This window comes from Meles meles, chromosome 6 (genome assembly GCF_922984935.1).
Source record: "Meles meles chromosome 6, mMelMel3.1 paternal haplotype, whole genome shotgun sequence".
In the NCBI taxonomy this organism is placed as follows: Eukaryota; Metazoa; Chordata; class Mammalia; order Carnivora; family Mustelidae; genus Meles; species Meles meles.
In genome coordinates, this window is record NC_060071.1 from 87,740,990 (window position 1) to 87,765,896 (window position 24,907).

The following is a 24,907-nucleotide window of genomic DNA, read 5'->3' on the forward strand; positions in this document are numbered from 1 at the left end:
TCATATCCCTGCTTTGCGACTTAATAGCTACTTATTTTTCTGAGTCTCAGTTTCCCCTTCTGTCAAAAGACATAACTATACCTGCCTACATCACACAACTGTGAAAAAGATTAAATAAAATAATTAATACAGATATAATGACACGTGTATAGCACCTAAGTTATGCTAAGTTATGTCCAATGTATCTTTTTTTCCCTTTTCCTCTCCCAAAAATGACAAAAGTGTACCTGATAGTGTATCTTTAGGATTATGACCAATATTCAAACATGAAAGGTAAATAGTTTTTAATTTTCAAGTTAATCAGCAGTAAATAGATGAATTAATATCTATCAACAGGTAAAATAGCAGGAGCTGCAGGCTCAAATCAGAAGAAAGAACCAGATAATGATCTAATTGGAAGCCAGAAGGTCAGCTGTGAAAACAGCCCCATGGGTAGGACACAGACAAGGAGTCCCTTGTCATCACTATGGCTATTAAAAAGGTACCCAGCATCTCCTCTGGTGCCCAGACAGACATTCAGACCTTACAATCGTATCTCAGTTAAAACTCTTGGCCAAAAGCAACACCAACTTGCTTGAGACGGTAAAAGCTATCCGTCTACTCTGGAATGTTTAGAATCAAATATAGAGATGATGAAATAAACCAAATTATACTACTAATAGTTTCTTTGTACATTTAGGAATGATCTGGGTACATTTTTTTTTTAATATTTTATTTATTCGACAGAGAGAAATCACAACTAGGCAGAGAGGCAGGCAGAGAGAGAGGAAGAAGCAGGCTCTCCACGGAGCAGAGAGCCCGACGTGGGGCTCGATCCCAGGACCCTGGGATCATGACCTGAGCCGAAAGCAGAGGCTTTAACCCACTGAGCCACCCAGGTGCCCCAATCTGGGTACATTTTATATTTGAAATATTTGAAGTGTTTAAGAGATTTTAGGGAATTTGATAGATTTTGCTTTTGATTCTAATTTGAAATGTATAAATTTCAGTAATTTATTTTAGACTCGGATTTTCAGTTGAAAGATAAAGAGAATTATGCAAAGTTTGTAAGCAAAACTGGAATGTATATGAGTAGCTTGAGATGGACCACATTCATTAACTTAATTAGCTTTTTTAGAGCTGGGAAGTCTTTGGTGGGCAGGTTGGGCAGTAGAAGTATTTTAAATAATCAGATACACTCATTTTATAAATGCAGTTTAAAATGTTCTAGGGAATTATAAAAATTGAGATGTTAATAGCAGAGATGGTTTTAGGGAATTTGGTCTGTTCAGCTACTCAATCAAATTATAATCAAATACTGCCCTGGATTAATTATATTTATTTTTAAAATAAGAATTGTAATTTGAACTTGAAGGCTTAAGGAAAACTAGTTTTAGTTTTACTTTTTAACTTTTCTAAGTTGAATATTAATTCTAGAATCTTGAGGTTTAAATTGCATTTTATATCCACAAAAACAGATTGCACAGAAACTAAATAACTCACATGAACAGTGCCACTTTCAGGTTGATGACCACTTAGATCTCTACTGTGTTGTTTCCTAGGAGAGCTACATATAGAAAATGTAATTAACTCAATTTTGAATTAAATATTTTTAAACTATTTTAGCCTTCAGGAAATGGGGGGGGGAAGGAAATAGGAAAAAAAAATCCATAATAGGATGATAATGCTAATAACTAAAACTTATTTTGTCCCTAATATGTACCCAGCACAGCTCTGAGCACTCCACATCTACCACTATTCACTTAACCTAAAACCCCATGAACTCTTTGAAGTAGAACAGAGGTGCCTGGGTGGTTCAGTTGGTTAAACATCTGCCTTCCGCTCAGGTCATGATCCCAGGGTCCTGGGATCAAGCCCTATATGGGGTTACCTGCTCAGCAGGGAGCCTGCTTCTCTCTCTCCCTCTGCTGCTCTCCCTGCTTCTGTGCTCACTATCTCTGTCAAATAAAAAAATAATATGTTAAAAAAAAAAAAAAGTAGAAGAGCAGCAAAGAATTAAAGTGCTGTGTGGGTTACCCCAATCTAGGAAAGAAAAAAAAAAAAAAACAAATTAAGGAAGGGAGGGAGGGAGGAAGAAAGGTAGAAGGAAGGAAAGAGGGAGGAGGGAGGGAGGGAGGAAACTTCAACTAAAATTCAATTTAAAAAAAAAATTCTAGTTTCCTGTCTCGAAACCCCTGGGCTCCTGTGAGGTTACCAGATGGCCCACTAATGTGTGAGCTCTCCCAGTGGGAAAGCTCAAGTGCCAGATGTTAAAAAATTCTAGGAAAGGGGTGTCTGGATGGCTTAGTCGGTTAAGCATCCTTCTCTCAATTTCCGCCTAGATCATGGTCTCAAAGTTGTGGAATCCAGCCCCACATCTGGCTCCATGCTGGGCGTGGAACCTGCTTAAGATCCTCTTTCTCCCTTTCCTTCAACCCTTCCCCACCCCAACTCACACACGCTCTAAAAAAATTCTAGGAAAAACTCTTATGTCAACATTCTAAAGTAGCTCAGTTCCAATAGACAGCACCCTGTGATACACCTGTTTGTGTGTTCACTCACTCTCGCAACTCAAGTTCTTACCGTGTCAGGCTAGAGAGTGGGGAAGAGCTGGAAGGGAGGCAGGCCTGGAGACCAGTTAGGAGGCTGAGGTGATGATCCAGGAGGAACTGAAGGGGCTTCCTAAGGCTGGTTGGTGGCACTGGAGACGCTGACGAACGACTACACTGAAGAGTTCTTTAGAAGCTTGAACTGGTATGACTCACTGGAAAGCGGGACGTTGGGGGAAAAGGAAAATCTCTCCTCGGGTCCTCAAAAAGTAAAACCTGAGACCAGAGTGAAGGTCGTAACAATGTATTTGCTGGATGCAAGCCCAAGAAAGTGAGAATGAAGACAAGTGAAGCAAGCAAGGACAGCAGCGCCAGAACGCTCTGAGCTGCGCGGCCACCCCGGCTCCTGGTTGGCAACCAGATGAGAAAAGAGACCGCAGCTTGCTTAGTGCGCATGCGTAGTCAGCATACAGGCCTCCTCAGAAGGGCTGCGAAGAACAGAGCCTGAAGTGATCCACAAAGGAGAGAAAGGATAACTCTCACAGGGTATCTTCTACCTTCCACCTACCAAGACAAAGAACCCTAAGGAAGGAGTGAGCCGAGTGATAGAAAGTGAGGAGTTAACTTTGAATAGGTTTCATTGGCTTTGAGGAGATGTCCGGATAGATGTCCAACAGGCAGGTGAATGTAGATGGAGTCTAGAACTCAAGAGAAAGTCAGGTTATAGAAGGCTGGGTACGCGGTGTGTGCTCAGCTGTGCCCCCCAGAAGCCCCGTCTGGGAATGGAGCAATCATTTCCCTAGCTGCCAGCACTGTTGCCTGCTGGTGGCCCATGGCCAGATCCTTCTCCAAAAATTACCCTTTATCAAAGGAAGCTGCCCAGCCTAAGGGTATACGCCAGCCGTGTGAATCCCAATGACTCGTTGATGTGGGGTTACAAAGGTCTGTCCCCTTTGCCTCAATTCAGGTCATCTCTGAAAGGCCACACCACCTCTAGAATTCCCTGGAGTCAGATGGTGCCCCGTTGTATCTACATTGCCAATCCCACTTCCTTCATCCCATTCCCAAGGTGGTTTCTAGGACACCCGCTTCCATATACCACCTGCACGCAAATCTCTGGGGCAGAGTCTCCCAGACAACCTGACCCAAGATAAAGTGGAATCTGAGGAATTCTGGACAATTCTTGCAAGAAGCTTATCTGACAAAGAAGAAAAATTCCTGCAAAGAGGTACTTGCAAAGGAGGATTTTTTTAAATTGGGACACACTAAGCATTTTTATCTGCTGATGGCAAAGAACCAACTGAGAGGGAAGAAGGGAAAATTCTGAATAGAAAAAGGACCCTGAGAAGAAATAGGATCCAAACAACAGGTAGAAGGATTGCCTTGTAGAAGGAGAAAGACATTCCCTATGAGGAGAATGAGGGAAAAGGAGAGGATGGGTGTGGATGTAGGTGAATTCATTTTCACTGTAGGGAAGGTTAGATCATCTGCTGAGAGGAAGACGAACTCAGGGAAAGTCAGAAGCTTAAAGAGGATAGAGAACATCAGAAACAGGCACTGAGGGAGTGGCAGGGAGAGTCGTGGGGTGGGAACACTGCATAATGGCTGAGCAGTGATGAGGGCTGCTTGAGAGTGAGGTCACCAGGAATTTATAGTGGCAATCATCACAGCACTCAACATGGTATGTTATAATTATTCACAGGCGTCTCTCCGCACATATGCCTGACAGGCTGGAGCGCCCACTAAACAATGAAGGAATGAATGGACCCAGTTTAAATGGGCCCTCCAGTCAAAGGGCCTCATCTCCTCCACCAACATAGTATCATCAACTAAAACCATACGACAGCTATCTTGGGTCTCTCACTCTCTGATATCTTAAGTCTCAAGACATGTTGAGGTGGAAAATATGCCTTTGTCCAAGTTTATCATGTGTTCTATGTGTATGCTCAGTAACGCATGTAGGCATTAAACACTTTCCCAAAGATCAGACTTCAGGGTATTGGACAGAGGACAGAGCAGACTTCAGGCAAACTCAGGTCACCTGACTCTCTTTCCATATACTGTGCTATGAGATACGTGGTGTGAAACTGCCAGTGAGTTCCAGATGATTCAGTAGGCCTTCAATATTTCTTTCCTTCCTTCCTCCCTTCCTTCCTCCTTTCCTTCCTCCCCCTCCTCCTTCCTGCCCCCCGACCTCCATCTTTCCTCCCTGAGCATGGTAGACATCTTGGACTCTCTTCTGACCTCCTTACTAAGCTGTCCCCCAGCTTTATTATGCTCAGCCCTCATTTGCACATGCTCTTGACACCTGGTGTTTGGTGGCAGAAATGGCTGATAAAATTCCACACTGATTAATTTCATGTTTAATCTAACTGATACTTCTGTAGCTTTTGCAAATAACCTTTTTGAACAAAAACTGCAACGGCTCATTCCAAACCCGATCAAAGAGGTATGCATGACTCACAGCCACTAAATAAACATTGATGCCTGATGGCAGTAATATGGCTATTTATATTCAGAGCCTGATTTAACCAGTGGCATTCCTGTAATAAGATAATAAGCATGAGCTGTTTACTAGAAAAAAAAGGAGAGTCTGTGGTGCTGGTGTTCAATAAAATCTCTTAACAGGCAAATGAGTCTCTGAAATTGGTTGGCAAATACATCCAGAATGAGATGTGCTAATTAGTTGCTGTTACTGATTTTCTAAAATAAAGAGTTTAAACTTAAATTAGCCCTGAAATTTAGTATAATAAAAAATGTTGGATGTATGCTATCACGTTGAAAATCTTATAGATTATGCCTAATATATGTCCAGCAATACAATTAAGAAAAAAAGAACTCTGTACCTAAATCATTAGAATTTAAACAGAGAACAAGAAGAGGTTTTATATGTAGAGAGTTAGACGCATAGATATTTGAATCTCAGGTTCGAGCTTTTTTCTATTCAGAGAGCATTTGTAGGTGATCCTCTTGGCTACACTGGTAGAGATATCTATTAGTATCAGCACTTTAATTTTTAAATAGAAAGAGCAAAGGAATGCAAGAATTATCCTAATAGCATTTGGATACCCTTTAAAAACAGATTAACCTATTCAGAACCAAGATCACAGAGATTCTTGGTAACCTCAGAGGAGACAATTGTCTGGATTCAGAAATAAACGATGAAAGCTTCAAGCTTTGAAGCCTCCCCCAACACCTTCCAGCACTGTTTTTCCTCCCCTGAAGGAAGAGCAGCAGGCACCTCATGTGTGCTTCCTTCCTGCCATCACTCCACGTGGCCCCTTCCAGCTGCTAAGGATGCATCTTCAAACCTCCATTTGCCAAGCTGGAGGGGACCAGCTTCTGTCTGGACTCACAGCTTCAAATAGTGGAATGATCTCAGGAGGCAGCCAAATATTTTTTTAAATCAAATATTGCATCTAAGAAGAAGATATGGCTAAGTAACAAGAACCTTCAGATGGTGTCTCCACCATTTTTTTTTCTTTTTCCAAAAACCAAATATGAATTCAAGAAACTGCTGTTGGCATTTAGCTGGTGGAGAGATAATGGTGGTTTTCCCTGAGCACATGGTCATTCTTTGAAAGCCAGCCAGATGAGCAGATGTAAGTCCTCTAGCCCAGAGTAGTCATGTTCCTAAAGTCAGCAATGAGTTCATTCATTCATTTGGGTCCTATTTGTCTACAGTTGAACAGACAAAAGTTGATTATTTATTCGCTTAAATTAAGATGTTTAAGTCTTTATCAGAGTTACTTTAGTCACCAGGGGTAATTGATTGTGTACACCTCTGTTTCCATTTTATAACGAGGCCCCCAGCTCAGGTGGCAACATTTCCAGCTATTCCTGAGACCTAGGATTATGGGGAACAGTGTCATACAAGTTAACTAATAATTGAAATCATAAATAGAATTCTGAGTCATGAACAGGTGGTCTTCCCTGTATTTTTCAATAGTATTAAAGTTCTCTTAAAACCAACTCTGGCCAGCTTAAGACAAAAGGGAATTTACTCAAAAGGATATCTATAACCTTACAAGATGTGAGATTGAACAGCTACTCCTCAGAAGTCAAGAATCCCATCAGCTCCAGAGACATGAAGACAAGAGCTTCTAGGCTCATTCTTCTATTTTTGGAGCTAGATGGAGTTAACATCTCCTGGTTCCTTTGTTTCTTTTTTTTAAGATTCCATATTCTTAGACAAGAAAATCTGGTTGGTCCAGCTTGATTCCAACAAATGACCTGAACAAATCAGTTATGACTGAAAGAAGAGGGGGACAGGGTTCCATGATACAGACATAGCTTCTGTGGAAGTCTCCAGAAAGATGGCGGTCAGCTGGACACCACACCCAACAGTCCTCTACCAGTGCTCCTCCAAGTCCTGGTTCACAGTTCGATGCCAACCCAAGAGGGGATAAAGAGCATGCATCAGAATCTAAATCGATATGCTGCTTACTTTATCAGGAAAGTCTTTCTACTATAAAAAAAAAATGTCAGTGGAACTTAAAAAGTGTGCTCAGAGATACAGTTTGTTTGTGTCCTGGTTCATTACTTCTTACCTCCTCTTGAACCAGTAGCAAAGAGTTTGCTGGTTGGCAACTGCCTGTGGACCACTTCTTGAGTAGAAGTCTCTTCACTTCAGTCGTTATCTGACTTTATGGGATGGTTCCAGAGCAATCCAGAACATAGGTTTTGAAATTACCTGGGTTTTAGTTCTTGCTATGCCTAATAGCCAAATGACCTGGGGAAAATAAATACTCTTAGCCTCATTTTCCTAATCCACATTGGAGATAACAGTACTACCATATTTGTCAGGAACCCTTCAATTGCAGGCAGCAGAAATTCAAATCATCAGGTTAAACCAGATGAAATTAATGATATCCAATCTGGGGGGGAAATGGCAGTTTTATATGGTTCAAACCAATGGCTTACGCAAAAAGAGATGTTAACGCAAAAAGAGATGTTACTGGTTTATGAAACTGGAAAGCATAATGGTGGAGTAGGTACCATATACATCTGAATCTAGAGCTCAAATGGATAAAGAAAAACTTTGTCTTTTCCAGCAACCAGAATCAGATCATATGGCATAAAGAAACTCTAACTGTTCCTACTAAGTCATTCTCCCAACCCTCGGCCCAATCAGTATCAAACAAGACACAAAGTTTCATGATGGGCCAAAGTTGGGTCATGTACTTGGAAATAGTCAGAGTCCTATGATTAACAGATTGGCAGGCCTGTCAGCTAAACTCTTTCCTATTTGGTCATAACCCTAATGCCTAGCACCTAATAGGTGGCCCCCAAATTAGATAAATAAATAATTAGGGAAGTGGTATTATGTAGCCCCTCTGGTCTAAAGAGGGGGCAGAAAGAGCAACAAAATTCCATAATAAATGCCTACATCGTATGGCTGTTGTAAAGATCAACTAAGAATGTGACACACATGGGACAGGCCTTAATGTGTAATGGCACTTTTATCTACAGTATAGACCAGATCAGGGTAGAAGCCCACATTTTCCGTGTGTGACCTACACGTAAGCACCCAGGTTTCTCAGTCGACTGAATAAGCTAATAAGTAAACTCATGTATAGATAATGAGAAATCTGGATCCTATATCTTCTTGTGGAAAATGTTCTCCATCCTATTGCAATTTTGATTTTGTCTGAAGTTTTCCTCTAAATAACCAGACAAGAATCACACACACAACAGGGCAAAAGCAAACAGGCTTTGAATTACAAATGGAGGCATTTTAGTTGAAGACCTACATTAAGAAAACCTCCTAGAGTCTGGAAAACAAATCATCTTCAGTGGAACGTTAAGAAAACAGGCTGGTTTTCATCACAGTTCTTTCTGATGGCCAGAAAGGGACAGGTGACTTTGAAGAGCCCTTGCCCAGCAACTGGTGGCATTTGTAGGTCACATTCCAATACAAGGGAAGGTAAGGGAAGGGGGATGGGAGCGGGCGATACAGTCAGAATGTCTGACTTGGCAGGTGTCCACAGAGCTCATCTAGTCTAATCCCAGATTTTACTGAAGAAGGAACTGAGGCCTGGAAGAAAGAAGGGGCTTGCCTGAGGGACACAGGGAGGTCCCTGGGAAGGGGCAGAACTGACTCCAAATTCTCTTAAGTTCACGTCTAGTATTCGTCCTCCACACCACACCACAGGCAATGATGGCTCAGCGTGTGCCAACAGTCCCCCCTCCGCCATGACTGGGTGGACAGGAAAGCAGGTAGAGAATGGTAATACTTCAGTGAGAAATCAGTGAAGACCTTCATGTGGTAAAGGGTCAAAGATGGGAACTATTGTACCCTGAAGAAGAATCTGGCTCCCACTTTCGGTCACCAATCCCCCATGAATTACTAACCTATACCTTTCCACCTGCCACATGAAGAGAATCCAAAACATGAACAATTTAAAAAAAAAAATGTCTAGCAATTTGAGAAAATAACAAATTCAGTTATTTTTATGAACAGTTCATTTTATAAAATAAAATTCAAGAAAAATGAACCAGACAAAAGGTATTTGAGCCTTTTCTGAATAGGAAAAACATACATTTAGGTGCCAAAATACTGACCTTGTGGGTTTAGGAGGAAAGCAGGCAGGTTATTTGCAATTGGAACTAATCCAAAATCCAAGACATGTGCTCACTTAGAGGTAAGGGTGTCATATTTGTCGCGGACCATTAGTCACCCCCCGCAAGAGCTATTCTGTCCTTCTTCACTGACAGAGCTCCCATATTGCTAGGACTGACAGAATGCCCAGTTTCAGTTTATGACTTCAGTGAGATATAAGTAAAGGACATCAAGGCTTTCTAGAAAGTCCCTTTAAAGGGAAGGACTCAGAAGGCAGGCCCCTTCTGTTCCTCTTTCTGTATCTTTCAGATGCTGGGATCAAGTGGCTGGAGCTCTAGAAATCATATTATAAGCATGGGATGAAGATTCATCCTAGGGATTGTGGAATGGCGAGCTGCAAAGACCTTGGATCTCCAAAAAGCTCATGGCCCGCCACATCAGCCCTACACTGCCCACTTCTGGACATCTTACTAGAAGAGAAGAAAAGAAAGTTCTGTGCTACTTAAATCAATTTTCAGATCAGCCATTTCCTGACTGAAACACACAGCGTGCCCTTGGCAAAGTAAGTTCTTTGGCCCCTCATGCCTCAGTTTCTTCTGCTTTGAAGTTGAGTCAGAGTGCTAGCCAGCTTTTTTTTTTTTTAAGATTTTATTTATTTGATATATAGAGATAGATAACAAGTAGATAGAGAGGCAGGCAGAGAGAGAGGGGGAAGCAGGCTCCCTGATGAGCAGAGAGCTCGATGTGGGGCTTGATCTCAGGACCCTGAGATCATGACCTGAGCTGAAGGCAGAGGTTTAACCCACTGAGCCACCCAGGCGCCCCACTAGCCAGCTTTAAAGAACATGTAACACAGTGATTTTAATATTCTGTTTACTAAAGCCCTAGCAAATTTTTGGAGGTAGTCCAAAGGACAAAGGGGTAAGTACATGGGCATCCAAATGCCCAATATTCAGTCAGAACAGTTCCTCTTCTATTTGATTTTTATACTGAGTTTCCAAGTAAGATTTCATTGGGGGGGGGGGGTGGTGGTGGAGAATTTAAAGTCCAAAAGAATTTGAAAATCACTGGCATGGAAAAATGTTTGTCCTTTGCATATGAGAAGGACACTTGGGGCACACCTCTAATTCTGAGACTATACTTTTCTAACATCGCCAATGGATCTGATGATGCCAGTTCAGTACTTCTGGAGACAAATGTCTCCTGCTTGCAGACCAGCCTAAGGGAGCAGTCTGGGGCCACAGAGCAGTGCAAAATGCCCTGACCTGAGCAGGAATAAAATCAGTCACCCCCCGATACCTTCGAGCTGTGCTGTAACCTTCTGAAGAATAACTAACAAGCCAGAGAGCCATGCACAGCTGTGCTCCGGGGTGTTACATACAGAACCAGAGGAATCTAGGGAGCTGTGTCCGGAAGGAAGGCATTTTGTCACTCACTGGCTCTTGTTACCTCCCATAGCCCTGACGTCTCTAACCCATCAGACTTAGTGTCCTTCTTTATTCAAGGGTTCAGTAGTCTTCCGTATGGCAAAAAGTTCCCAACTGAGATTTTGGGAAGGGGAAAGGGAACGGGAACGGGAATGGGAATGGGAACAGGACTGGGAAGAGGAAGGACAAGGTAGGGTAAGGAATGGAAGGGAGGCAGTCCTGGGCTTTTCACACAACTCTGACTTCTAATCATGCTATCTCTTAGCAGAACACCTCACCGGGCCCTTGGGAAAGACCTAAATGACAAAGATCTTGGGCTCTTGGAAACCAGCCTCTGTCTGCCTGAACCTCTCACCCATCCACAGAGATCGATTCAAATCCCTGAAAGTGATACACACAAGGCTCATTGCTTACAGAAGACCCTCTCCACACTAGGTCACCTCAAATCATAAGCAGCAGTGGAGGGCTGAGGACCGGTACCTGCTCCACCAGAGTCCCTGACTCCAAATTCTGCTTCCCAACAGACTTGACTTCAACCTTGACTTATCAATCAAGCCACAGCTTGTCCTACTCAAGCCCTTGGCCCTGCTTCTCTGAACATGATCATTGTCCATCAGTTTCTCTCACTTTGTTGGGGTCATGTCCCATTGCTGCACCCTCAGCCTCATGAGCCCTGTCCTTCATCAACTCTTGCTCACTCTGCACACTATCTCCAGGCTACATATGGGCCATTCCGACCTCTTCCAGCTGCCAAAATCTAGCATCTCTTGGAAATAGTTAAACTCTGTCTGCTTTCTTTCTTTCTCATCTTCTCAAACATCTCTACACAAGCACACCTCATTCAAATAGGTCATTAAAATAGCAGATCTCCTATTGCATTGTGTCTTACCTCTTTCTTTTCCACCCAAACTCCACCTTTGCAAATACATCCTTCTGGGTAGGCTTTTGAATGATGATGAGGGAAATAAAAGAGGAAAGATGACATTAAAATTTAAGAGAAGGAATTTGCAGGGTAATTAAGAAGAGTAGATGGAAGGTCTGTTTCCTGTCAGATACGGTGAGGCAGATGGGAGTGCTAAAGTTCATCTCTTGGCCCTCTGCAATGATTTCTGCCTCTTTTCTATACTCTTCTCTGGATCACAGGGGTTGGAAGACTTAAAACCATATCTTCCTGACTCCTTTTCTGCTAGGATTTTAGATGTGAATTATCTTCTGCCATTAAAATGTACTCACGTGCTATCTGGCATACAGAAGGAAAGCAGAGATCATTCTTTCTGGGACAGCAGTGGCTGATAAGCACATTCCCACAAACACAAGCTTTCACAGTACCCAGACTCCATGTTATGCTCTCTAATGACCAGCCACAAGGGTAATGAGCAGGTGTCACACTGGCAGCCATTTCCCAACCTCTGGATAATAGTAGAGAGTAGACAGAAGAGAGAAAGAAGTCTTTTTGTTTGTTTTAAAGGTTTATTTATTTATTTATTTGACAGGGAGAGAGACAGAGATCACAAGTAGGCAGAGCAGCAGGCGGGGGGCGGGGGAGAAACAGGCTCCCTACTGAGCAGAGAGCCCTATGTGGGGCTCGATTCCAGGACCCTGAGATCATGACCTGAGCCCAAGGCAGAGGCTTAACCCACAGAGCCACCCAGGTGCCCCGAGAGAAAGAAGTCTCACTGGATTCAGTAAAGTGGATCAAGCCACATTCCCTTGGTGGGAAAACCTCCAGCTCCTTAACCTCTCTTCACCCCTCATCCCCATTACAGGGTTAAATAACTGAGACAAACACTATTCTTTATAAATGAACTTTAAAATAGGTAGTATTGGAATAATTGCTAGTCCCAGATACAAGTCTGGTTCAATGTTCAAAAATCAAGTCACCTACATTAATAAAGAGGAAAAATCCCTTGTGACTGTATCAATCAATGCAGAATAAACATTTGATAAAAACTCAATGCCTATTCATGATTTTAAAAACTCTCAGAAAACTAGGAATAGCAGGAAACTTCCTCAATTTGATAAAGAATAACAACAAAAAAACCTATAGCTAACACATTGTAAAGACTGAATGTTTTTCCCCTAAGATCATGCACAAGGTGGGGCGCCTGGGTGGCTCAGTCTGTTAAACTTCTGCCTTCGGCTTGGGTCATGTTCCCAGGACCTCGGGATCAAGCCCCACCTTCTGCCATTTCCCCTCTTGTGTCTCTGATTCTCTCTGTCAAAGAAATCCACAAAATCAAAAAAAAAAAAAAAAAAAAGATCGGGTACATGGCAAAAAGGTCTGCAAAGCTCTCTGCGCTCGCCACAGCTATTCCTGTGACTTAGCCAGCTCAATAAGGCAAGAAAAGAAAATAGAGGCATACAGATAAGAAAGAACTAAAAATGCCCCTATTTGCAGATGTCATCACAGTCTACACAGAAATCCCAAGGAATCTGAAAAAAACATTCCTCAAACCAGTAAATTCAGCTAGATCACAGATACAAGATCAACATACAAAAATCAATTGTAACAATAGAAAAATTAATTGCATTTCTATATTCTTACAGTGAATATGTGGACACAAGTTAAAAATACAATACCATTTATTGTATTTGAGTGGTTACTCAAAAAAATACAGCAGTGGAGTGACTGTGTTCACAGGTCTCTTGGCTGCTAGAGAGCCCCATTCTGAGATAAGACACCTCTCCACCCTGACTCTAGTAAAGAGGTCAGGAAACCTTGAGTAAGAGTGGAGGTACTAATTTCGGGCAGTTAATTACATTCTTTCAGCATCCATCTCCCTGAAGTTTTCACTGGGCAAATCCTTCAGGAGGACATCCCCATTAGCTATTCATTTTTCTTTCGCACTGACTGGAGAATGAAGTGACTGTTGGCTGTGTCACACAACTCGTTGAAATTCACCCCTGGGTGAAGTGATCCTCAAATAATTACTAAATGTAGTTCAGGTAACTGAATTAGTGAATTACATTGGCTCCTTTGAGATGAAAGACTCTTTAGGAATGTGAAATACTTTGGTTCTTTGTTATTAATAACCTGAACAATGAAAGAACCCAAAGTAGTATTCAATATGCTCCAGGAATGGGATGACTAAAATTAAAGAATGCAATTGATTTTCATTTTCCATACTTTTCATTTTCTATCCTTTTCATTTCAATAGTCAGGACTGAATATGACAAGTCGTCAAATCCCCTCTGATGTTAATAAGGCATCAACTATAGAACTCTGGGAAGAGAAAAATTCAGCCAAAGTGTGGCAAGTAGGTGGGTCCCCTTTCTATGGCTTATTATCATTTCCTCTCACCCACCCTATTACCATACTCTGGTAATAGTATAGAGGTGAAATCCTCCTACCTTGACTTCCTTTCATTGTCTTCTGCCTTAGTTTCATTTTCCAAAATTAAGTGTCTCAACTTAAGACAGACCCTTCAGAGAGACAACTGTACCCATCACTTGTACCCAGCAGGGAAAGTTGGATGCCCTCAGCTTAGTGCTCTGCCCTGGATACACAGGAGACAGAAGCATAGAGGTAATCCCCAGCAGAGAACTTGCCCTTGGGGCCGGAAGAATGGGAAGCAGTAGGGAGGGGACTTAGGGCTGACAAATCAAACGCCAGCCTATGTGAGGTTGGTAGAGTTGAAGAAGGCGGAAATGGATATGGGTGTCCTGCATTTATTAAATTAGATTTACAGTTCCTCGTTTCCAGTTTTCATTTTGAAAGCATTGAGGGTTTTTCTGTTTCTCCTCCTTGCTTTTCCAATACCTTTTTAAATGTAATTCATTTGTTTTGGAATTGGGATAGGTAATCCATTCACATAGCTCATTAAGTCAAAGGCATACAATTTTATGCAGTTAAGTCTCCCTCCCCCACACATGCTCCAGCCCTCCAGTTCCCCCTAAAGGCATCTGTGTCTCTGATTTTCTACATTTCCTTGCAGAAGTATATAAGTAAATTTGTGCACGGCATCTCTCATCATCTTTTTTTTTTTGAAGATTGATTGATTGGGGAAGGGGGACAGAGAGAGCAAGAATCTCAAGCAGACTCCATGCTGAGCATGGAGCTCAACATGGGGCTCAATCCATGATTCTAAGATCAAAACCCAATGACCCCATCAGGACCCCAGTGGAAATCAAGCCTCCACCAACTGATTGTGCCACCCAGACACCCCACCTCTCACCATCTTTTATTTACACAAATGGCAACCCAATATTTTGTTCCATTCCTTTTTTTACTTTATACCAGAGGTCACTCCACACCAGTACACAAAGAGCTCCTCAATCTTTCTCATGATGAGTAGTAATCCATTATTAACATAGTATTATTTGTCTAACCACTCTCCCACTAGTGATCACTGCCATTTCCAATTTTTTGATACTTCAAAAAATGCTGCAATGAATAACCTTGTTCAACAAGTGATTTCCACATCTAGGAGTATGTTGTAATTTAATAGAATTACTACTAATAGAATTATAAATAATTCCTACAAGTAAAATTGCTGAATCAAAGATTATGTATATTTTTAATTTTGATAGATACTGCCAAATTTGCAATCTATGTCAATTAACCCAATATCCTTTACCCACTTTTATATTGCATTGTTAATCTTTCTCTTATCGATTTTGTAGCAATGAATTGCAAATATGTTTCCCAATATGTTCAATGACTTTTGAGCCCCCTTAAGGTTATTTTTGTATGTACATTATTAAAAACATGGTTGAATTTTTCAATCTTTTATTTTATAACTGCTATAATTTGTGTCATATTTTAAGAGGTTTTCTTTGGTCATAAATTACAACAAGAAAAGAGTCCTTATCTCTTCATATTTTTATGGTTTCAAATTTTTATATTTAAAATCTTTGACCCATTTGGAATTTTCTTTGGTAAAGTGTGAGGAATGGCTCCAATTTTTTTTATGTATTCATTTCAATAGCTGGCTACCATGTTGTCCAAACACCATTGATAAAACATCTAGTTTTCCCCCACTGGTTTGTAATGAGACCTTTATTATACGCTAAATCCCTGTATGTGTTTAGGGTCTACTTCTTGACATTGATTCGGTATCATTTCTCTATTCACGAACCAGTGGCACCCTATTTCAATGTTTTGGAACTTAACTAAAATTAATTGTACTACAATTTTTAAAGCTTTACTTCTCTATCTTCCCAAAGCAACGACATTTCTTCTCTACATCTTCTAACTTTGTTTACTTTCCCTCAGATAGCGCATGACCAATTTTTTTCTTAATCTTCCAGAGAAAGAAATTTTGCTTCTACCAGCTGAGTGGCATAGGCAAATAAATAACCTTGGGCCTATAAGGAGAAGACCAAGAATCATATTTTACTTTTCCAAATCCTAGTGCATAACAGGGTCTCGGGGAACATGCTCTTTTGTTTCTACAGCCATCACTTGAAAATCGAGTTCTATTTAATGAATATTTATTATATGGCAAGTTGTTTCAGTTAGGATGTTTTTGGCTTTGAGTCATAAAAACAGATTCAAGCATCTTTAAACAATAAGGAAATGCATTCATTATGATAACTGTACTTCTTAAGGGACAAAGGGTTGGGTAGGCTGTTTCAGTGGCCCAGCCACATGATTACAGACCGAGGGTCTTACCATCTTTTGGCTCTACCATCTTCAGGCATCTGCCCCCTCTTAGGCTGATGGCAAGATGGCTTCAGTAATTCCAGGTCTCCCCTCCAGACATGACAACACCCTGAGAAAGAAGACAGGACACCTCTTTTGTTCTCTTAGGAGCAAGAAAACATTCCTCAGAAGTCTCCCGTGTCTCGTTGGTCATAATTGGGTGTAATGCCCATTCCTGAATCAACATCTGGCAATAAGAATATGATTACCTGAAGTCCAGTCAGATCCACACTATGAAGTTGGGGAGGGGTGAGTTTCCTCTAAGGCCCATGGCTGCTTGGAAGACTGCATAGACGTGCGCAAAACCTGGATTCACCTGGTAATATAAGTAGGCAATGACTGCAGTTAACAAGTGCACCATTTCCCTCGCTTTCTCTCTCCTGGCTGGATTCCTTTGCCAGACATTCAAGAGTGTTCTCCCTCACACACACTTACTGTTTGAATGGTAGTATTAATGGCAAACTCATTTATTCAATAAACATTTATTGAACTCATACTAAACACCCAATACTGTGTGAGGAGCTAAGGACTAGGAAAAGGAAAGACAGGGATCCTGATCTCCGTGATGTCATGGAAGAGGCAGAAAATTTAGTAATTCCATAGTACCATGATAAATGCTATGTCCAAAATCTAAGGGTGCTATGGGGGTTCTAAAGACTGAACAACCTCATGGGGGAAGGGTAGAACAAACAGGGACTATTCCATCTGAGCTTTAAAAGATGAGCAGTTGTGCACCTGGGTGGCTCAGTTGGTTAAGTGACTGCCTTCAGCTCAGGTCATGATCCTGGAGTCCTCGGATAGAGTCCCGCATCGGGCTCCCAGCTCCATGGGGAGTCTGCTTTTCCCTCTGACCTCCCCTCTCATGCTCTCTCACTCTGTCTCTCTCTCTCTCTCTCTCTCAAACAAATAAATAAAACTTAAAAAAAATAAAAAAATAAAAGATGAGCAGTTAAGGAGGAAGAAGATCATGCAGGCAGGGGAAATAGCCATATGAAGGACAGAGAGGACACCAGCGTGGGGCTGAAGTTCTGTCAAGCTTTTGAATTCGGGACTAACGTACTGCTCTACCCAGGGCATGAAGTCATCTGGGGGGATACTTTGGGCCTGGCTAGCAACTTCCATTTGCACTGTTTAAGAGACATCACCAGTGATACCATCGCTAAGAAGTTCCAGCAGCAATTCAAGCTAATTACAGCAAGCACAAAGAGCAGATTATTAAGTAACCTTCTAAGGTCTAAGACTGCATCTCAGAGACCACTAAATCTTTTCTCTCTCTTCACAATCAAGCTTCTGGCAAAAAGATATCCACACTAATAGTCTCCTCACCACCATTCAATCCTCAACCCCAGCCCACGACAGTAACAATATGGTGGTTGTTCCTGCTAAGGTCACCAGTGACATCAGTAACTGCAAAACACCAAACAGAATAAAACCAACAACAACAACACTCTTTCACATTCTATCTTCTCACCATACTGACCTATGGATAATTCACTAATTACCTCGATTAACACCTTTAGAGACCTCAGCCAGAGAAAATATGATTTCTTTCTCCCGTTTCAGTACGAAATTAGAATATAAAACAATCCTCAATCATATTTTTTCCAATAGAACTTCATTTCTTCTTCTTTTTTTAATATCAAGTTCTTTCAAAAACGAAATTGATCTCTCTGGCTCTCAGTACCCCCTGTTTGTTTAAGCACACGGGTGGTCTGCCAGGGGAGTAAGCCAGCAATAAACACATTTCTATCTTGTTTGTACTGGGCTAAACAGTGTTCCCCCAAAAGATATATCCATCCAGAACCTCAGAATGTGAACTTATTTGGCCTTGGCAGATGTAATTAAGGTAAAGGTCTTTAGACGAGATCATCCTGGATTAGGGTGAGCCCTAAACCCCATGACAAGTATTCTTATAAGAGACAGAAACAGAATTGTAGAGACTATGGAATACCATGTGAGGGCAAAGGCAGAGATTGAAGCAACTTATCTACAAGCAAAAGAATGCCAAGAATTATTGAGAGCCCCCAGAAGGTAGGAGAGAAACACGGAACAGATTCTCCCCCAGACCCTCCAGTGGAAACCGTCATTGCTGACACCTTGATTTCAGACTTCTGGCCTCCAGAACTATGAAAGAGTACATTTCTGTTCTTTCAAGCCACATAGTTTGTGGTAATTTGTTGCACGAAGGGCAACGCATTATTGCAACCATTCTCATGCTCACAATCTCTCTCTCTCTCTCTCTCACACACACACATGTGTATACACGTATTGCCCACACTTGTCCAGAGGGATCCATGGCTTCGTTACCCAGCAGCCAGTGCCTAAGCCCATTTCCACAAAAGCTTGGTTTCCAGAGAGCCAAAGCCCTCCTTGCCCAGTATTGGTATTATGCTCACTTTCTCCAAAATTTACATACCCATTTCACCAAGGAATGGCTAAAGGAGACTAGGGTCCCATGAGTGGGGACACAGGGTAACTGCCAAGATCCCCACCACTGCTCCGTCATGGTAAGTGAGTAGACCTTACCATCGAAGGGGGCCACTGGGTAGTTTGACCAGCACTGGGACAAAGTTAAAACATTTTGTTCTAGAGTCTTGAACGTCCGCAGCAAAGGCCTGAGGTAGAGGCAAACCAGAACACGGGACCTCTCCACCCTGGAAAGTTACCCTTCCTCACATCCCTCCAACCTACATGGCTTTCCCAATTCTCCCTTCACCCTGGTGGAAGGTCCCAGTCAGCCCAGGCCTTGAACCACCCACTCCAGCTTACTCCGCATTCATTTGCTCGCTCATTCAACAGACACACAGGCACCTACTGTGTGTCAGTCATCGTGCAAGGCCCTGGAGATCCAGGGATGCCAGACCCAGGCTGCTGGCCAGGCCTCTCTGGGGAGAGCGGAGGAGCTGTCCCTCTGCCCCTCTCATTCCAGGCACGCTCCACACAAGGCCCTCTCTTCAGAGAACCAAGGCTTCTCAGAGGCCTCACCCTGGTGCAGGAGCAGTGGCTCAGAAAATCTGTCCTTTCACTTGCATTATAGGATTTTTTTTTTTTTTTTTTAAAGCAGCAGCAGCAGCAGCAGCAGCAGCAGCGGGGGCAGCAGCCTTACCTTCCAAGAAGCCTGTGGCTTAGGCTAATATTTACATGTATTTGCATTTCCTTTGTACACAAGGCTGGGGAAAGGGTGGGGAAGGGAGTTTTGCCAAGGAATGAAAATGTGCCCTGGGCCGATCCTCAAAGTGCAATGGCAGTTGTCAATTGAAAAATCAAGAAGCGACTTGTTTAGCTACAATTCAGGTGATTTCTATCGCTTCCACCCTCGCTCTCCTTCGCTGGCAAACTCCTGTCTCCTTAGCTGGCCTTTGCGTCTGGTGGCATCAGCTGTGGGCGAGATGTATTTTGTCTCAGTCTCACAGGCACTGGAAATCGGCTTTCTCCTCTCATTCTTCAGGTTTGGGTCATTTTCAGAGAGCTCTGTGGGCACCCTCTGGTGGCTGACTGACTGAAAACTTGACCTGCAGAAATCGCAGTCGAACAGGATGGCTTTAGTTTACAGCCGCGCTCCTCTGGTGGGTTCGGAAATTGTCAATGTACCTGCTATACTTTGTACCACCTCTTTCATCCCACGATACGGGAGATGGAGGCTGGGACGGTGGCTCTGTCCTCAGGAGGCAAGGAAATGGCTGAGCCAAGAAACACGGCATGACTTGTTGGTTATGGTTTCCCAGGTCAGCCGGGGTGAGGGGGATAAGGGCAGTCGATCTTGGGGCTCTCGGAGGACTCTTCTCACTGGAGCTCAGAGGCAGGCCAGGATCCTGGAATGACTTTCCTCCCAGAATACCTGCCCCTCTGCCAGTCCAAGGGGCAGCCTTGGACGGACTGGAGTGGAAGGGAGGAGTCCCCGGGGGTGGGGGGTGGTGCCGGAGAACCATCCACATGAGGATGAGGGCCCCCAGGCCTTAAAATCAGAGGATCTAATGCGCATTACTGTTCTGTCAACACAATAAATACCAACACCTGATATTCCTTAGCTCTTTCTCCAGGGATTTCATTAGCCTCAGGATACTTCCTAAAGTCAGTTAATGTTGCCTTCATTTTGTGAAAGAGGCCCCAAGAGGTTCACTACTAATGTGACTTTCCCCCAGCCTGCCAGTGTGGGCCGTGACCGAGTTTTCTCTCCTGCCTCCTGGCACTCTGGAATATTTACCAGTAGCTGCTGTGAGTCTCAGCCACATCCCACCCCTGTGTCTGTCTGTCAAAGCAAGCCACATGGGAACAGATGAATAATGATAAGACCTTTAAAAGGCAGGGTCTTCAGGAAGGCTATACTTGAGGCACAGGAGGGTAGCAATATCACAAGTGGGTTCCAGAAGCTGGGAAGAGAACCAGCTTGCTCCCATCCCACATGCCTTGGTCGGAGGCCTAAGCCATATCATTTACCCAGAAACAAAGAAGCATTGTTTACAGGAGCAGTCTTCTTTATTGCAACCATTTTTCATTGGCTTTTTTTCCACAAGCAGGCCCCAGGGCAGAAGGGAAGCCCAGCTCCCCTTGAGCCATCAGTCACCCCACACTGGCCATGGCAGCCCTGTCTGGCCCAGTCGGGTCTCAGAATGCCACTGGGGGCAGCTGTAGGGGGAGAATGTCTTTGGTGGACGGCCTAAAAGCTAAGACTGAAACAGAGCCAAGATGCCAGTGTGACCACAACCAGAGGGAACAGACAGCTCGACTACCCACGGAGACGCCCAACCAGAGGTAGGGCTGTAAGTTCTGATAAATCTGAACCAAGCTCATGGGTTTCTCCCTCTAGCTTGTGCTCCCAGCAGGACACAAATACGCGGGCTGGCTTACCATCAAACCCAAATATATACTCACGTGGAGACAGAGAGGCCATCATGGTCCCCACAGCTAAGGGACCGCTGGCTAAGTGCAGCCACCACTCACCCCCTAGATTAGTTCATTAGTCTTCATGACAGCTGAATGAAGGGGGTGCTGTTATTACCCCCATAAAACAGGACACCACGACAGAGAAATACAATAACTTGACCCACTTCATGCATATTGTCAGTGGTGGAGTCAGGAGTCACAACTGGGTGCCTGTCTCCAGGGCCTGTGCTCTTAAACCACCTCATCCTAGCATTGCCCTGAGTGTGGGGCCTGAGTTCACTTATCCTTCACAGAAACAGCTGCTCATCACACGCACTAGCATCTCCATTGTCCTGACAAAAAACTGAGTCACAAAGGAGTTAAACCAGGTTCTATGGCTAGCAAGAGGCAGAGTCAGAATTTGAATCGAGGTGGCTAGACTCCTGAGCCCCGGCTACCTAATTGTCACGTTCTACCACCTGTCTTTCAGCCAGAGCAATTCTCCAAAGCTTCCACTCACTTGGTTCTGCAAATTTCCTCCTAGATATTGGCTAGCGCCATGCTGGTTTGTGAGCTGGCCCTAAAGCCCAGAGAGCAGCTGTCCTCACTCCTAAGGGTACAGCGGAGAAGGCCCCACCCTCTCAGCACACTGCTCCGGAAATGGGTTCATGGCCACCTCCCTCTGACTAGCAAGGTCATAGCAGTCTTGATTATGCCCAGGTCACCCCTGCCTATCTGTGGCTTCCAAGTCTAGGAAGGTAGCTCTTCTTCTTTCTTCCTTTCTTTCTTAGCCTCTTTCTTCCAGATAATCCCAATTTCTCTGGCATTTTATGGGACATAGAGGCAAATCCAGTTCCTCCACTGTCACCCCAGGGCTCCCCTCAGGTGGCCATTTAGGAAATTAGGGAATGAGTTGCTCAGCCCCAGCCTTGATCCAAAAGGGCCAACATTCATAGAGTGTTGCCACAATTTAGAGCCTAAAGTCTTAGGCAAATTTTTCTCCTTTCTGGCTTATTGATCATATACCTGGCTACCTTCCAAAATTGACACTGGCCTTTGTTTTTTCAAGGATTGCATCGTGCTATGTTGGGCTGTTGAGTTTTATCAAATGGGATCAATACTATGCCTGGTGACAGTGCTGGATGACTTCCATTTGTCCCTCCCTCCATTCACACTTCTCCCAGGTACTGATCTAGAAGGCCAATATCAACAAATTCCTTGTCCTCTCACTTTCACTGGGATGGTCCAATGGCAGTCAGTGATAATAAATAAGTAGGCAGGAGGAGAAAGAGGCCAGATTGTTTGTCTTGCCAGGTTTCCTTGAGTTACCTGAGTCTCTCTACTGAGGCCATAACATATATATTCCTGTATCCATTGGTAGGTAACAACCTATCTCAAACACTTAGCAACCTAAAATAATTAACAATCACTTATTTTAATGATGAACCTATAATATGGACAGGGCTCAGAGATATGAATCAACTCTGTTCCCTGTGGCATAACCTGGGGCAGCTTGACTGGGGCTAGAGAATCCACTTCCAAGATGGCTGGTTCTCATTCCAAGATGACAAGTTGGTGCTGGTCATCAGCACCAAGCTGGGCGAGCCTAGTCAGGGCTGCTAACAGAGATGACCTTCAGCTCTCCAGGTAGGTCTCTCTTTGGGGCTGCTAAACTTCCTCCCAGCAAAGTGAGTGTCCAAGAGCACAGAAATGGAAGCTGCCAATCTGTTAAGGCATGGACCTAGAAACTGGCACAATATTGCTTCTGCTGTGTTCTTGGTCAAAGCGGTCACAGAGGCCCCTCTCATACAAGGAGAGAGAATACAGACCCCACTCCTGATGAAAGGAGTATCAAAGAATTTTCTGCTTTCATTCCATTTTATCCACTACTGTTTACAAATGGTTTCTCCTACAGCTACCTTTCCAGGGTCCAATAACTGCTCTCTTCCCTGCTCCATCAGCCCAGGAGTGGAGCAACTGGCTCCTTATTAGTGCTTATCCCAAGGTGCTGTATTGTCCCTGGTTAGATTTACCTAGATCCTGATCACACATCTGTAATAGCCTCTTTATTAAACTCCCTCTTGAAATATCCAGCTTGAGTGTACACAGGTATTTGCCTGAACCCTGAAAATATTTCTCTGCCGAGTGCCTACTTGACCCCACAGGAATGTTCCATGAGACCATCCTCCTCAAAACTTCTCCCCCAACCTCCCACCAGACCCTAAACTCCCCACACTTCAATCTCCTTTCAGCTTTGCCTATCACTTTCCTTCTGGCCCTTGGAAGACCTCAGCTCAGTCGGTAAGAACTGGCTAACTTGTCAAAATAACTCATGCTTCCATGTTTCAAGGATGTTCATGCTTCGTGTCCACCACACCTAGGAAAATGTTTATACTATTATACTTCCTCAAGAGTCAGATCTTAACCCAAATTCTTAAATTTTATGTTCATTAACACAGAAACTTGTGAACCTCCAATTAGGCTAATAAAAAGGGGTATTATGATCAAGCTAGCCTTTCAGATCCCCTCAAACCACATAGGCAACCTCCAAATCTTCCCAGTTTCAGTCTCTCAAAGTTTGCCTTGATCTTGAATCCCCATGCAGACCCTGAGATCTATTTTACTTCTTTTGGTTCTCCCTGATAACTCTCCTTACCTCTAATGGGGGGACCTATAACTAGTAAGTCCAGGACTAGGGCAAAAGGGCATATTGACTGCCCCCATGCCTCATTTCATTCAAAGACATGTGTATCACCAACCAGTGAAGAGGAACAAAGGTTGTCTTCCTAGGACACTGTAAAAAAATAGCGTTTTCTGGATCCTTATCTGGAATTTCGATAATTATGGTATCTACCATATATTTAATCAGCAGAACTGAAAAATGCAGCACTAAACTCTTTATGAAGCATTTTCTTTCCTTCTAGTGCTTCTCAAACTTCTTTAATTTATTAATTCATTCACTGAAGAAATATTTATCTGAACACTTGCTGTGTGTGGCTGACAACGTCCCAAGCATTGGGAATCAGTGATAAGCAAGAACACACTGACTGGAAGATCCATCACTCAAAGAATCACACAAATATATGTGAAATAACAAATTGTGATACCATTTTCCTTGTATTATGAGTGCATGTAATAGGGAGACTGTCATCATCAGGGAGGTCAGGGATAAACATGTTACCCTTAAGTCCCATTGATGCTCCTATCTCATCTCTGCCCTAGGATGACCATGGAACAGCTAAAATACAAATATTAGTCTGTGTTGCTTAGAGCTCCCAGCTGCTAAGTGCTAGGGACTTCCTCCTATAACAACCTAGTCAGTTGCCCAGTCCAAGCTTCCCACCCTGGGAGGTATCAGGAGCCACGGGATGCCACTCCCATTAATGGAGGGGTACAGAGTGGGTCTTCATAGGATCCTTCTTCTGAAGCAGAGCGAACCTTGCTCCATGGTGGCATGGCCAGGTCCTCTATGACACCTACCTGCTGCCATGCCAAGCTGCTCAAGGTATCTCTACCAACAATCCCAGCCCCATTAACAAGGATGCCTCAAAGGCAATGTTGCCGGAGACGTCAATGGGGTATCTGGCTCAGCACCTCTGTCCACCTTTTGAGAGAGCTGGTTTTATAACCTTCCTGAGTCCATGTGCAACAGGGTTTGATGGACCTCTTTCTACCACTTATAAACTGTGGTATATTATCCTGATATTAACCTCTGGTTGCTTCTCTTCTTATAGCCAATCATGGCAGAAACTATAATCTAGGCAGTACCCAAGGTTCTCTGGGCCCCATGTTCACTCTGTCTTCTAATGAGAGCCAATTGCCAGCAGACAGTCCTCTGGGGACTTCTGTGCCCTCCTGACATCACCCATGTCACGAAAGCAGA

General features: G+C 43.3%; 1 long non-coding RNA gene across 1 annotated transcript in view; it reads right to left on the minus strand.

Moving 5' to 3' along the window:
- The window catches only part of LOC123943291, a 67,858-nt gene extending 51,381 nt beyond the window's left edge, over nucleotides 1-16,477 (minus strand). The window contains exons 1-2 of the long non-coding RNA XR_006818609.1: nucleotides 16,371-16,477; nucleotides 16,132-16,231 (exon numbers count right to left, since the gene is read on the minus strand). This is a non-coding gene — a long non-coding RNA (uncharacterized LOC123943291). The remainder of the gene's footprint in view (nucleotides 1-16,131; nucleotides 16,232-16,370) is intronic.
- Nucleotides 16,478-24,907: the final 8,430 nt, after the last annotated feature.